Here is a 14558-nt window from a genome sequence, read left to right on the forward strand (position 1 = left end):
TGAAGTTGTAAGATTCTGTAACCACTTATAACTTCTTCAACTTTTGCTAGTCCAGACTATTGCTTTTAAGGAAGGGATTTGAACCTTGTGGGGCTGGAGAGGTGAAGTCCTGCTGCACATCACTAAGAGGTGGACATGGAGATCCTGTGCTAGACTTGCTTCAGGAATGACTGATAGAAGTTGCCTGACAAATGATGTTCACTCCCAGCATTTGTTACCATGCAGTGATTCAATGACCTTCACATCTTGGGTAGGCTTGCTTTGATTTGAGTGTGCTCAGTGCTCATCCAGGCTCAAAGGGAAAGCCAGGCTTAAGAGATGCCATGGGTCTGTCCCCTCCTGGCAGTGTGCTAGAGCTCCTGGGTTTCCAGATTGGAGTTAAAAAGACATAGAATTAAGTAGCTTTTGGAGGATGGTGCTGAACCCCTGCTGTTGAACAGCAGGTCTCTTTAGTTGCTTACAGACACCTGGGCTCTGTAGGAAATAGATCCAAACCTGTGTGCTCAGTTCTCTGTTTTACCTTTCCACACTAACATTCTTCAGGGTTTTAAAAATTCATTAGAACTTCTGTGTGCCAACTGGTAAGAGAAGCAGATTGCTCTCAGAAGTGGGGAAGTAGAAGATGTAGGAAGGAGTGTTCAGGGCCAGGTTGGATGGCGATTTGAGCACCCTGGTCTAGTGGAAGATGTCCCTGCCTGGAATTAGATGATCTTTAAGGTACCTTCCAACCCAAACCAGTCTATTTTTCTAGGATTAAAGTCGACAGCTTCAGATTTTTGGGTACTTCTCCAGCATCTTGCTGTGGTACCACGTGCAGCACAGCTGGAACAGCCTCTAGGAGTTGTGTCGTCAACTGACTTAAATAAACAGGGCTCCAGTAAGGTCAGCGGGAAGATCCCAGCGTAGCCCAGCTGGGAATCTGGTCACAGCCCTGGGACTCTGCCTAATCCGCGCGGCTCTCGGCAACACTAGAGGTCACTCTGTGACCAGGGATGGAGCCTGCTGGCGTTTGGGGGCCTTGGGAAGGTCAGCGGCTGCTAATCCGTATAAATTGCTGAACTATAAGCAAAATTTGTAGCTCATTATGAAGCACTTTGATGCGGCATTGCTTCTACCCCAACTTCAGATGCCAATTTCCTACGGGGAAACCTCCCCTCCCTTCAGGGGCGTGTTCCTGCCAGCACCCAGAACAGGGACGGCTTTTTAGGCACGGTTTGGGGACATTTCTGCTGGTCTGGGCAGGGTCCCCCACGCACCTTTCCGAGTCGATGTACCTGCCTCCCTCCTCTCCCCAGCAAGGCTGTCAGCTTCTTATCAGCAGCGTCAGGAATTCATTTAGCTGATGCTGCCTACCAAGCCTGGGGGTAAAGATGGATTTAACACAGTCACTAGACAGCTGTGTGCTAAACTCACTGGCTGTGGAACCTATAACGAAAGGATTTAATTTTATTCCCTAATAATCCCTTTTCTCTCAAACAGGTCAGACTAGAGAGGCTGCTGCTACTGCTGGAGCTTTCAGCCTCGCTGGCGGTGCTGTTATTGGTTTCAGGGCTGGTCAGTCAGGCAAGACATCTGTCTCATCTTGGGGAAAAGTTTTCCTTTTAGTGTTATTTTATTGGGGCACTCAAAAAGAAAAAAAAAAAAGGCATCTCTGCTTTGCTGTTCCCTGAAATACCTCCGTAGAAGTTATTCTGAGTGAAGGATTTCAGTGATTTTTTTCCTCCTACCCCTAAAGAGACCAGTGATTTTGGGTCAGGTGAACCTATCTGGAAGTTGGTTGTGTAGCTAGCAATTAATTCTGGTTGAAAAATAAAGAATTAAAAGAAAATTAACAATCATGTTAACATTTTCTGTTGCAAAATATGCCTCATTTTGACCAGTAAATAAAACCCATTCGCACCCTTCCCCCAGTCTCCCAAAGGATCAAAGGTGAAACACCTGATATGAGACTGAACAAAACATTTACTTGACCTAAAGCATTTTTGTGGAGTTTATTTTTTCACTTTGGCCATAAAAGGCAAAGCTGGTTTATTTGCACAGCTTTATTTGCAAGCCTTCTCTTAGCTCCTGTGGAGGCCAGGTGTCTGCTGGCAGGGGAGGGAATGTGCCCCACACCCCTTTTTCTCCATGGAACCATGCCATTAATGACCCAATTTTGCTGGAGGTTTCTAATGCTCTTACAAGGGTTTTGTGGCATGAGGAGGCTTTGCACCTCCCCCATTAGGGCAGGTACCTGGTTGTTGCTGGATTCCATGGTAGTGCAAACATCTCACAAATCTAGTCAGAAATAATTGGGATAACAGGGACTCCTTAGTCTTCGTTCACTCGAGGGTCACAGGACGTCAGATTTGACTTTGCTATTGAAGTCAGCTAATGTACTGGAAATGCCTTCATTTTCTCCCTCTGGAGGCAGGGGTTCAAATCTGCCATAAATTACAAGTGACACAGGTTCAGTAGTCTTAATTAAATCCCACGAGGTTATTTTTGTGTGTCAACACTCCCCTTCTCCTCCCTTCTGCACCGTTTGGAGCAGCCGAAGGGCAAGGAGGACTCCAGCACCGTGGGTGGAAGTTCTGGGTGCAGGGTTGCAGTGCTGGAGTTGGGTACACCCACACCCTCAGCCTGCCTGGTATCAATCTCCATTGAGCTTGGGATGTAGTGGATATTCTTCGTACATTTAAAGCATTCAATTCTGTGCAGGATCGTTATTCCTTGTAGGGAGATAACTGGCTATAGAGGATTTCTGTTATCCACAGCATCTCTCCAGCCTGGGATTCATTGATTTCCGATCTGCTTTGTAAAGGTGCAGAATGGGGGTGATCAATGCTACAGTGCTGATGTGAATAAAGTGTGTCCCCTAATCTGCATTATCAACAGCCCACTTCTGATATCCTGAGCTGACCTGGTCATGACTGTCTCCTACACAGATAAATACACTGGCTTTTGCTAAACATGCCTTGAAAGCCTTTGGAATAGGAACGAATCACATCCAGTGCAGCTTTTCCAGGGAGTGGCTAGGCTGATTCAAACCTCTTCTAAGCTAATGCTTTTGTAAAGGCACTGTATGTTGCTAACGTTTCTCTTAGCTTGGATTTAAATTAAAACCTTTGATTGGTCTCCTGATTCTCCCAGCAGAGTGTTTAGAAAAAGAAAAAAAGAAAGAAAGGGAAAGCTAGGAAAAAACCCCAAGCCCCAAAACATGCCATTTAGAGAAGAACTGTTTAGAGAGCAGGTTTTTATTTAATAAACAGTGATCAATTGAATTGATTAACCATGAACACATTACAGCAGAGTTTGTTGTTGCTGCTGCTGCTAATTGCAGTTCACGTGCATGAGAATATTAAATGGCTGTTTGCAGGATCATTTTCATGCTCTTTTCATTTAACAGAATGGAGAAAACAACAACTGTTGACAGTGATTTTGGTTAGGACTCGAGTGCTGCAGTCTGTGCCCTCAGGATGCCTGTGCAATAACTCTATCAATTGTGGCCATTTACTCTGCACTTCCAGACATTTCTGCAAACCTTGCAGCTGTTTTTTTACTAATTTGCTTGGTAATTAGATCTTATCATGCTGTCTCCATGGCTTTACATAAACTGTAAGCATTTGGAGCTGCCATGTGAGACATTTTAGAGTTGTCTGTGTTGGTTTGTGCTGCTCTGCAAAGACCGAGGTGCTCTCAAAATACAGTACAGACAGAGAAGCAGTTGTAACAAATGAGTTCCTGCTGATTTAAGGTTTCCACAGAGGATAAGAGTTTCTTCACTTAAATTAACAACTGGAAGCCAAGCAGCGTGGATGGGTTCATCCTGCTGGATGCTGAGCACAAACTGGGTTCTCTGCTCCTACCCTCTCTTTTCCCCTTCAGTACACATCTTTGTTTTCAGTAGGAGTTGAAGGCTTCTGTAAAATTATTTTACCATTTTAGATATTTCATTGATGTTAAGGAGAGGAATATCATGGTCCTGTGAGCTCAGGGTCAGGAGCTGGTTTCAGTCATGCCCAAATAATGTGAATGGAAAGACAGTGAGCCCTTTTGTGGCAGCAAGACAACTTGCAATGCCTTTATGCAGTGGTATGTGTAGTACAATTTGGGAACTGTGGACCTAGGTGCCACTGCTGGTGGAATGGCCTTCTGATGGTTCTGTGCTGTGCCAGGGAGAGGCAGAAGATGGTTTAGTTTCAGGGTTACTGAAGCCCTTGTTTCATGTCTGTAAGTCACCTGGTTTTCTGTTTTGTCCTCTCTGTGCTTTGCACTTTCCACTGGGAGGACAAGCCAGGTTTCACAGAAGTGTCTTTGCTCTTAGAACCTGTAACATCAGTGAAGGTCCCATAAATGGGAACATTGCAAGGTTTGCATCTCTAGAGGTCCACCTAGTCAGGGATGGAACCCAAAGAGTTTGAATGTAACAGATGTCAGAGTAACATGTAACTCTTAAGCTTTTTTTTTTTTGCGTGTTTAAACAAATCATTAAAAATTTTGCAACAAAATCTCATGAAGGATATGGAAATATTATGGGAAGATGCAGCTTTTCCAGGTGGGCTTTGGTGCTTGTGTTTGTCAGGTGATACTGGCAGATGTCACCATAAAAGTACTTTTGCCTCTTGTAAAAGTAGTGTCAGTAATGCAAGAGCTGTGAAGGTCTAAGAGGTATGTGAGGCGATATCTGTAGGGAGAAGGGACACATTTTATTGGGTAACTGATATAGTTGGGAAAAAACCATGAACTTTTGAGGACAGGAGTCCTGCTTTCTGCAAGTTTTCTGGAGTTCTGAAGAGACACAGCTCGAGGGCTACACAGATCTTTCAAAATTCACCTTTGATATCACAGTGAGACTTTCAAAAGAGTTCTGTGGTTTTGGGCAGTTTTTTGAAGCAAAACTCCTGTTCCCTGTCCTTAAATTGGTGCTTAAAAATTGATGCTCTGTGGGAGCTGATCTCCAAAGACTGACTAAGATCTCTTTGGGGCAAGATGGGGGAATGCCTTTGGGACCCCTAGAGCTGATCCTTCAGGGGAAGTTTTCCCTGATTCCCTGCAAGCCATGAAGGATACTAGTAAAAATGGCAGAGGTGTTCCACTAGAAAAGTCTGCACAGGTGATCTTTTCTCCTCCAGAACTTCATAAAAGTTGCTATGACATGTTTTATATGGTATTGTCATCTCTGTGAAATCATGGCTATAACTTAGTTTGTACTTGTGCCAAAGATAGTTCCAGGTCTATCAGATATTTGAATTTTCTTTCAGTAATAAACCCTTGGGAGAAGTTTCGCTTCAGTGTCAAGCTTTGATCCAAGTGGATATACCAAGTTTAAAGAAGTTTAGTTTGAAGTCTTTAAATTAGCATTATATACCTCACAAATAATTCCTCCAAGTCACTGATGGCTGATGTGCTCCTAAATTTTGGGGATGATGGTGAAGCAGACACTGCAGATAGATGGGTTTCAGGACAACTGAATGGTGACAGCAGCATATGCCATTGGGATTTTAATAATAGCAGCAATAATAATAACAATAACATCTATTTTAACATAAATATAATTTAAATAAGTGGGTTCAAATGTGTGGGGCATATCTGTTCTGCAGAACACAGAGAGAGTTATCCTGGCTCTGGACAAATGATGATATAGGCAGACCTGCATGACAAATTAATTACCCCAGGAAGTAAATGCTTTAATTGAGAGGTAGCACTGTGCTAATACAGGACAAGGGCATCTCTGTGGATATATCTTGGGTTGTTTGAAGGGACCTGGGACTTTAATATATGGCAGAACACTTCCCTGTGGATGTGGTTTTAGGCTCCAAGCCTGGCACTTCAATCAGCCACACATCTCCCCTTGGCTGCACAGTACCTGTGCTGGTGGGGAGGGTGCTCGTTTCTCCATTCTGTGGGAACAAGTGGAGGGAGAATTTACTCCTCAGGTTCTGAAAGCTCTGTGTGAACTTCAATATGACGGTGCCAATTTTAATCAAAGAAATGTACTGTGGATGTCACCTGCATTTTTATCCAGTTCTCTTTGACAGAAATAGAATTCAGAGTTCTGCTAGTGACAGAAAGGGCAGAAAAGCCCACTCCTAGGCTCGTTCTGCCTGCTGTTATTCTGCTACCATAATTACCTCTAAACATAATTATGGCCAAGACAAATGACATTTTTAGCTCTGGTCTTTAAAGACAAGAGTTAATTTCAGGCTTTGACCAGAACTATGTTAATTAGCCTCTACTCACTCCCTTTGTATGGAATTACATCACCCAGGACTTAGCATAGGTTGCCTTTCCTGTATCTTTGAGTAATGAAAGGACACGGCATGGCAACCAAATCAAGGGCTGCTGCATTAACAAGGCCACTTTCTGCCCATTTATCATCTATAAAGGTACACTAGTTTGTAAAGTAACACCACCTTCAGCAGGGCCGCCACGAACAGCTCCTCATTTATTTTCTGCATGGTTTAAGTTGGAGTTAGACCCACCTTGTAGCTCAGAGGTGACAGCCAGTAAGAAAAAGTACACTAATTGAGACATCTCAAGGGAGAAATAGAAGAAAACTGAAAAGGTAATTAGAATGAGAGGGTTTCAAGCTGGGTAAGTAAAATCGAATGGAGGTGCATATTAGGGGCTGTTACAGATGGGAAAGAAAGTACTTGGAGAATAAAAAAAGAAAAATGAATATTAGAGAACAGAGCACCCTTTTCACACTTGAAGAATGGAGGAGAGAGATAAAAAATAATGTAACAGTGGAGATACAGGCTGGGAAAAAAAAAAGCTCCAGAAGTATGAAGGACATATTTAAATGTAAGAGAGAAAGAATGGGAAAAATAATAGAGCAGATCAATTACTAGAGCTGTAGCCAAGGAAGGAGAAACTGTCAAATGAATATTTCTGGAGCTGTGGAAAAGTATCCTTCCTTTGTGGGGGATGTAGCATGTGTTTGGTCTGTGTGGGAGAGGTTTCTTTTGGGGGCTAACTCAGTATTTGAATTTGCTGCAGTGTCAGTATGCCAAATGGAGCGCTGGGGTGAATGCCTGCCTGGGCAGAATTGGGTTAATTAGATGTTGTGTGACAGAGTTTATAGCTAATGCCAGACCTTCTTCTGGTGATTGAAGTTTTAGCCCCTCAGTGATTTTCCCCGTGTGTCTCTTTTGCTTTGGTGTCCACACTTAGGGACATGTTAAGGTCCAATCTCAATTTTTCCCATTTTAAACCTTCCCTTACCTGCTGGAAAAGAATCACCCAGGTTACCCCCACGTCATTTCCACCCCACACACAGGGAAGCTGAAGTCCCAGAACATTCCCCCAGGGAGATGCACACCCAGAACAAAGCAGCCACATGAAGAGAAACACTTTTTTGGTTAAGAGTGAAAGATGGCCATTGCTTTCCAATGTGGTCACAGATAGTTAGGCAGGATTTCTCCTTTTGCCTCTTCTGGAGGCAGGAGGCTGGAATCATCTTCGTTGGTAGGTGGAGAAGTTGGAGCATGACTTCCTCTGGCTGCAGGGCAGGAATCCTGGAATGGTTTGGGTTGGAAGTGACCTAAAGATCATCTCCTAGTTCCAACCCCCTGCCATGGGCAGGGGTACCTTCCACTATCCCAGCTTGCTCCAAGCCCTGTCCATCCTGGCCTTGAATACTTCCAGGAATGGAGCAGCCACAGCTTCTCTGGGCAACTCTTTCAGTTTGAAGGAATCTAAATCTTTCCCCTTTCAGGGAGGTGGTCCAAGGGAAATCAGTAGAGTTCTGTGTCTGGTTGCCTTGGTGGGACTGGACCAGCAGTGTTTGTCCTCATTAGAACTTGTTTGTACAGTGCAGGGCCAGGAGTTGAACTCGATGATCCTTGTGGATCCCTTCCAACTCTGGATATTCTATGATTCATATAACGCTATTTGTAGCTACTAAGTTGTATCCTTGAAATTAATATCCACTCACTGTGGAAATGGAATTTTCTGAGCCAAGTACAGTATTTGTGGTTTTAATTGATAGTCTCATTAGAGCATTTTTCTCACGCATTGTCTGTTAGATTTTTCTTTTATAAGCTTCACTGATAAAATTGTCAGAAAAGCATTTGTTGCTTTATAAAAGTTATACTGGATTCTGCTGAAGATTTCAAGAACTTCAAAGCTGTTAATAACACTGGCATTTTTTATCCACTGAAAATTTTTGAGCAATTGATCAAAACCTCTTTTCATGTTTCCATTTTAATTTTTTTGTATTTAAGAAAATCTGCCTAGAAACTATAAAAATTTTAATTACATTTCAGAGCCTGACTCTGTTCGTCCTGAGAAATAACTAAGGGCACTTGAAAATTTGCTTAACTGAAAGAAGAAAAAACACACTGAAACTTTATAAAAGTAAAACCCTCAGATGTTTCAAAGACCAAGTGTATCAGAAATTTAAAATAAAACAGAAAACCAGCTGGTGAAGTTAGACATACCCTGGCTATTTCCCATTATTATAAAAGCCATTTGTAGGGCAGGAATGTTCATGGACAGTCAGGATTGAGCGTTTGGTACTAGGTGCTGTCTGAAGAAAGAAAGAAAGAAAAAGGTAGAATCTTTGCCCCAGATTAATCACTTTAGTTATGGAAATCCTCTGACCACGTTCTCAGGATAACAAATAAATATGTTCTTTTATTTTGGAAGGCATAGCCAGCCTTCTCCAGAAGGAAACGGTGGCAAGTTCAGTGGAAAACGACAGTGCTCTTAGTCCCAGAGTTTCAAAGATCACAAACTCCCTCTAAGGACTTAAAAAAACAAAGAAAATCCTGTGACAGAGAATATTCTTCTTCATTCATCATTTGAAGCCCGGCCTCTAAAAGTGTTAAGAACAAGTTATTTTCAATATGAGTTAGCCCCAGGGGATTTGATAAAAGGCGCTTTTCTTTTCCAGCTGGCTAATCAAAAGTGGTCTGCAGAAGGCCTCAGTGACTTGGATGGCAGTTCTGAGACTCCCCCAGCCTCAGCAAACTTTTCTGATCCAAGGAACAAAAAAAACCAAAGATGTGTCACAAGGCTGACTGGATATGGGAGCTGGGAAGACAGAGCTCATTCATCAAGAAGCCTGGAAGTCTCTCAGGGAAAGGTGGAAAACAAATTAGTGTCTCATCTTGAAGCTCCTATAGGTTGTCCAGGACTGAACTGTTCCAACTAAGGAAAACAACTTTCATTTCTGGGAGACATCTGCCTTGCTTCTACTCTGTTACACAGAGCTTTCTCAAAAAGAGACATAGTCAGGACTTAGAGTCTACCTTTTTTAGACAGATCCTACTTTTCCAGTGCTAAATGAGCATTTACCAGAGCCACCTTCTGAGGTTGATGTTGAAGATTTGGGATTTGCAAAGTTGGCTTTCCTTTCCTGGAAGGAAATGCAGACCCCTTTTGTAACACCCCTTAAAAAATGTCCTGTTCTATTCCTTGTGGACATCTCCTCCTGGCACCAGCTGGTGATCCACTTACAAGTAGAAAGATGGATAGCTCTGAGGAAAAGCCAGCAGGCACAAATGACTGGTTTCCAAATAAAGGAGTCCTGAATGTAAAAATTGTTTTCTCTCATGTCAGCAATTTTGTTATTTGCTTCCTCATGCTGCTTGGGGGTTGCCCCTTAGGCACTGTCCAGTCAGTGCATGGGATTCATTTGAACATACTTTCATTTTCTCCAGTATTGACCCATGCAGCCATACACTAATACCACTGTAGATGCCATAGGCATATATATATATATACACACATTCAAATTAGCTGTTCTGTTGATAATGATCAATTAACGTGATTCCATTTTCAGTAATTGTTGCTTGGTTACACTCACAAAAAATCCGAATTGGAGCAACATGTGTCAGAATAGACCCAAAGTATTTCAAGGTTCACTTATAGTCCAATTTACATTTAATAGTCAGGCAGTTGCTAAATGAACTTCACTATTCTCAGAGCAGAATCTGCCTGGCAGGGACTGTGACCCTGTCACCAGCCTGTCCCTGGTAACATTCGCTTTCCGTGGAAGCTGTGAGCCACATTCCTCGAAAGCACCTCCTTTTTCCATCTGTCTCTTGTTATCTGTGTTTCTGCTAAGAAATTTCATCAATTATTTCCTAGTACTTGAGTTCTGCTTTTTATTTGGGTTTTATTTCTTATGTATGATAGTGCATGGTGTGTATATAAAATATGTATCCATGTTTATATATTTATTTCCTTCATGCCGTGATATTATTGTCTCTGTCCACGTCCAGATCTAGACAGAAAAATGAGATGAACAAATGGAAACCAGTGTCATTAAATGTCCCCAAAAGCTTCACCCAAATGGTCTAAGCAGGTGGAGAGAACAGATAACATGTGCCCTCCCTGACTTCACTGCTGGAGGGGGACACACGGAATAGAGTTTGATGTCCTTCGGCAGATAATCTTGTGATTTCTCATTGCATCAAAAAACCTGTCTGGTTTTTGAATATCTGCTTGCCCTTTTGAAAAGTTTATCTCAAACATCATCATTAATTGGGCTTTATAGTCCAATAATAATTACTAATACTGGGCACCACTCCCTGTCAGCCTGTTTATTCCCAGATACTTGTCTGCCTTAGTGATTCTGTCTTGCTCTTTTTTCTTTTTTTTTTTTTTTCCTTCTAAGCAGTGGGAAAACCACCTGAATAATTCAGCAAGAACCTTTTACATTATGAAAAATATAATCAGCTGGCAGTGCTGAGATATCTTATTTCTACAGGATGCTAACTCAAGTATTACAAGTGACTGCAGGATTAATGCCAGAACGCTGAAGGTGTGGATACACATTGTCCTCTTTGTTCAAGGCAGTCTCAGCCTGTGTGGAGGGCTGAGAGAAGACTGTGTATTCCTCACCGTGCCTACCTAGTGCCACTTAATAATTTAAATCCATTAATCGCTTAAGATGAACACTTAGTGTTGCTTGACTCACCACCACCAAGAGGAGGGTTTATCCAGGTTAAATAAAAGATCTTAAAATTTTGTCATCTTGCAAGGGCCACATCTTTCATTGTGAGAGGCTTTAGTTTTTATTGAGGAGTGGTGGGGGCGTTACTATGCCAAAAGTGCTTAAGTAAACAATCATATCCATACATCACAAGTAGATGTCTGAGAATATTAGCTGTTTATTTCTCTGACATACTCTGAGGAGTCTATGGGGGGCTCTTGCAGGAGTCAGGACCTCAATGTAATATACAAGCTTTGATTCTGATATTTCCCTTGATAACCGTGCTCTACCATATTGGGGTCGGAAGTCAGCAAAGGTTCATTGGCTGTTGTAATGCTCACTGTCACCAGTAATAAGTACAAAGGACTTGCTTTAAAAGCTGGCTTATAAAACTTTAAGGAAACTTGGATTGCTTAAGTGAACTTCCAAGGCTCTTCAGGGGCCAAGTGCACTTTGGTTGTCTACTTATATTAATTTCACAGAGTTTAAAGGGTCAAGCAATGCAGTTGGTGATGCTTATTAATTTATGAAACACAGAACCTTGCACTATCTCGCTTTGACCACTTTCCCTCTCCTTTTAGAAAATTTAATATACATTAAAGCTTGCTAGACAGGGGCGCCCTAAAGGATTAAGCCCAAAGTTCACAGCTGGACTAAAAGGTTCAAAGACGTTGTATCCGCAACACTGATTTGATTCCAAGTGACGTTCAAACAACGGAACCAAATTGTGGATGTTTGAATGTGTAAGGAAACAGCAATTAGAGGAATACCACGGAACGGCAAAGGATTAGGATTTATTTTCCTTAAAGTTGTAAAACTGATTACAGCCTTATTCTTTCTTTCATGGGGGGATGTGTTTGATCACATCAGCTTTTGGGGTCACTGGTTGTCAAGAACATATTTTGGTGTTACAACACAGCTTGCCAAGCTCTAGAGGTTCATACAGACCCAGTAACTTTACAGAATATATTTGATTGTTGTGGCCATGTGAATTGAGTTCTGGGTAGGAAAATATTAACCAGAAGGGAAGAAGAGAGCAAAGAGGACTGAAGAAACATGGTTAGGATTTAGAAACCTGACATAATCGTGTTCAGAGGTATTTCTGCATTCTGTTTGCTTACTTTTGAATTGCTTTGTTGTCTTGTCCAGGGGAGATAATTCCAGAAGTCATTCACACCTGGGCTGCAAATTCAATACTGCATTCAGGTGACAAAGGGAACGTGATTGCTGAGCTACTCAGAAAATTGGAAATCAAATTGGCCGTGATGGTTGGTCTATGTGGTCTCCTTTTGGAATCAACAAGAGGGAGAAAAGAATGAAGGACAGGAAAATGAAGTGTGTCCTGCTGTATGGAAGACGAGTTTATGTAGCCAGAGTTTGTAAAGGGGGAAGCAAATTTCATGTTATGCCAGCTCTGATTCCTGAGGCCTCGGGGAACACTCACCTTGAGGCATGAGTTGTACTTCACTGGAAATTTGCTGTTGCAAAGAGAGACTCTTAACCCTGTCCCAGTGGTGAAGACTGTTTATACTGCAGCTGGGCCCCAACAGCCTCAGAGAAGGTTGTGGTGCATCACATGCTGGGAGAAAGTCTGTGACTGGAGAGAATTCATAGCTTTCCTGAGTGAAAAAGGACAAAAATGTGTGTGTGGGACAAAACAGCTGGGAAGAATTTTGCGTGATCCATGGCACTATGTTTCCATCCAGAGAACAGAACTCACATGTCCAGGACTTCAGCAGCCTTACCCTTGCATTTTAAACCCTTTAAACGGAGAGAACAATGCAGAAAATCCCAGAGGACACATGAGAAAGGGAGTTGTACCTAATCCTTTTATAATTTCTTTGCATTTACTTGCTAACAAAATATATTTTTCTTTAGAATGACCTCTGAGATTTTGTACTATGAGGTATTTGGTTTAAAATGTACTGTAACCTTCTTTTTTTTTTAAAATTGATCAGATCAGCCTTGAACACTCAAAGAAAAATCTGCCTGCTCTGAATATTGCCTGAGGATTTAGAAAGGTCTTTCTTGGAAACAGAAGAACAAGATGAAACAATTATCTGTAAAGCATGGTAAGAGAGAAAAAGAATAAAGGAATGAGTTATGTTTGACTTGTCTTCTTCCAAGAGATGATTTTTTTTCTGGTTTTTAGAGTAGACTTTAGATGTGGGAGATTTCCACTGTCTTGCTAGAACAAGTTTCAAAACATGGGCAGTTTTCCTCCTGCTCTGGTAACTTGTAAACCAAAAAAAAAGACTTTATTTTGGCAATTTGATTTGCAGTTAGACTGTATTGTTTATTTACTGCTTCAGTTGTAGGAGAAACTTTTGTAATGACAACTGTCAGTCAAATAAATGTTTGTTGTCATCCACCTGAGCAGAAGCAACACTAAAATTTCAACTATGTTTTTAATAAACAAGGAGCCAATGGATGTGGGAGCAATGGAAACCCTCTGATCACTTACTCTGGAAGGGCTGATTGTCAACCACGCCTCGACGGCATCTGCTTGGAGATATAATGAAGAAAGATTATCATTGCTGTAAGTGACTGCAGTGACTCTGGTCAGTGAATAATAAAGACATTGTCTTAGTGATCAGCCCTGCCTCCCAGGTGCTAACACTGTTAAGTGATATCTCAGTGGGATTTTGGGTCCTCATTTACGTAACTGCAATAGAAAACCAGACGTAATTAATTTCATGCCGTTCCCTGCACGTCTAAACTGAAAACTCAGTCATGACCATAGTCAGCTTATTTCTGCACTGATGACTTAAAGAAGAAGCAGCGAAACACCTTTAAAGCAGAGACCTTGGTTTAGTATTGATAGATCAATGTAAAATGTTGGCTGTATATGAGTTTTCTCCAGAGCCTCCTTTGGATCGTGGTGGGGTGGAGGAAGAGTGAGCCATTAGCTGTGTCCTGTGGAAATGTGGAAATAAAATATTCTTTTGGTATTCCAGCTCTTCCTGGGGTGCTGGCTGCTCTTGGGAATTGTACAGAATCCTTCTGTGTCTGTCCTTACTCCCCTTGATTTGTAGCTTCAACTGGGTATGAAAAGAGCTTAAATATATGGCTCCATCTTCATAAAAGGGGACAAAAGTGAGAAATAAAATGGACCAGCCCGGTTCTGTTGGAGCATAACTAAAGTGAGGAGCAAGGAGAACTTCTAGATGTGCTTTTCTTTTACAAACCCAACCAAGCATCCCAAGGACTGCCTTATTTAACTGGAAGTGGCCCCTGGTTGTCCTGAGAAGGGTACCTCAATATCAGAGTAGGTTTCCAAGGCTTGGGAAGCTGACTGGAAGAATTAGAAGGTGCAAGAGAAGTCTCTGACTTTTAAAGCCTTTTAACATCCCCGAATTTCTGTTGTGGTCACAGGTGATACAATGCAGAGTTGATAAATTCATCTGCTCTTATATCAGGCAATTCTGTAAAATTTCTTTGGATTTCTTGCCTCTCTTGGTGACCATATTCCAGCTGAGTCCAGAACAAAGGGCAAAACCCCGCTGAAACAATCCGTCCCCAGGGGCTGGAGGCTCCTGCCTCTAATGTACAGATAAAAGTCAGTCATACCAGCTGCAGATGAAATCACAGAAGAAATCTTGCTAATTAGTTGCATGAACTTTGTTTCTGCCTG

At 42.0% G+C, this 14558-nt stretch overlaps 1 long non-coding RNA gene across 3 annotated transcripts in view; it reads left to right on the top strand.

The window, feature by feature from the left end:
* The window catches only part of LOC116793072, a 70204-nt gene extending 57207 nt beyond the window's left edge, over nucleotides 1-12997 (top strand). For 2 of the 3 annotated variants that reach the window (XR_004359370.1, XR_004359372.1), the window contains one exon: nucleotides 8879-9471. This is a non-coding gene — a long non-coding RNA (uncharacterized LOC116793072). Of the gene's footprint in view, nucleotides 1-8878; nucleotides 9472-12882 lie in introns of those variants that run through there. The other variant, XR_004359371.1, reaches the window with a different exon arrangement.
* Nucleotides 12998-14558: the final 1561 nt, after the last annotated feature.

This window comes from Chiroxiphia lanceolata, chromosome 12 (genome assembly GCF_009829145.1).
Source record: "Chiroxiphia lanceolata isolate bChiLan1 chromosome 12, bChiLan1.pri, whole genome shotgun sequence".
NCBI classification, from domain to species: Eukaryota; Metazoa; Chordata; class Aves; order Passeriformes; family Pipridae; genus Chiroxiphia; species Chiroxiphia lanceolata.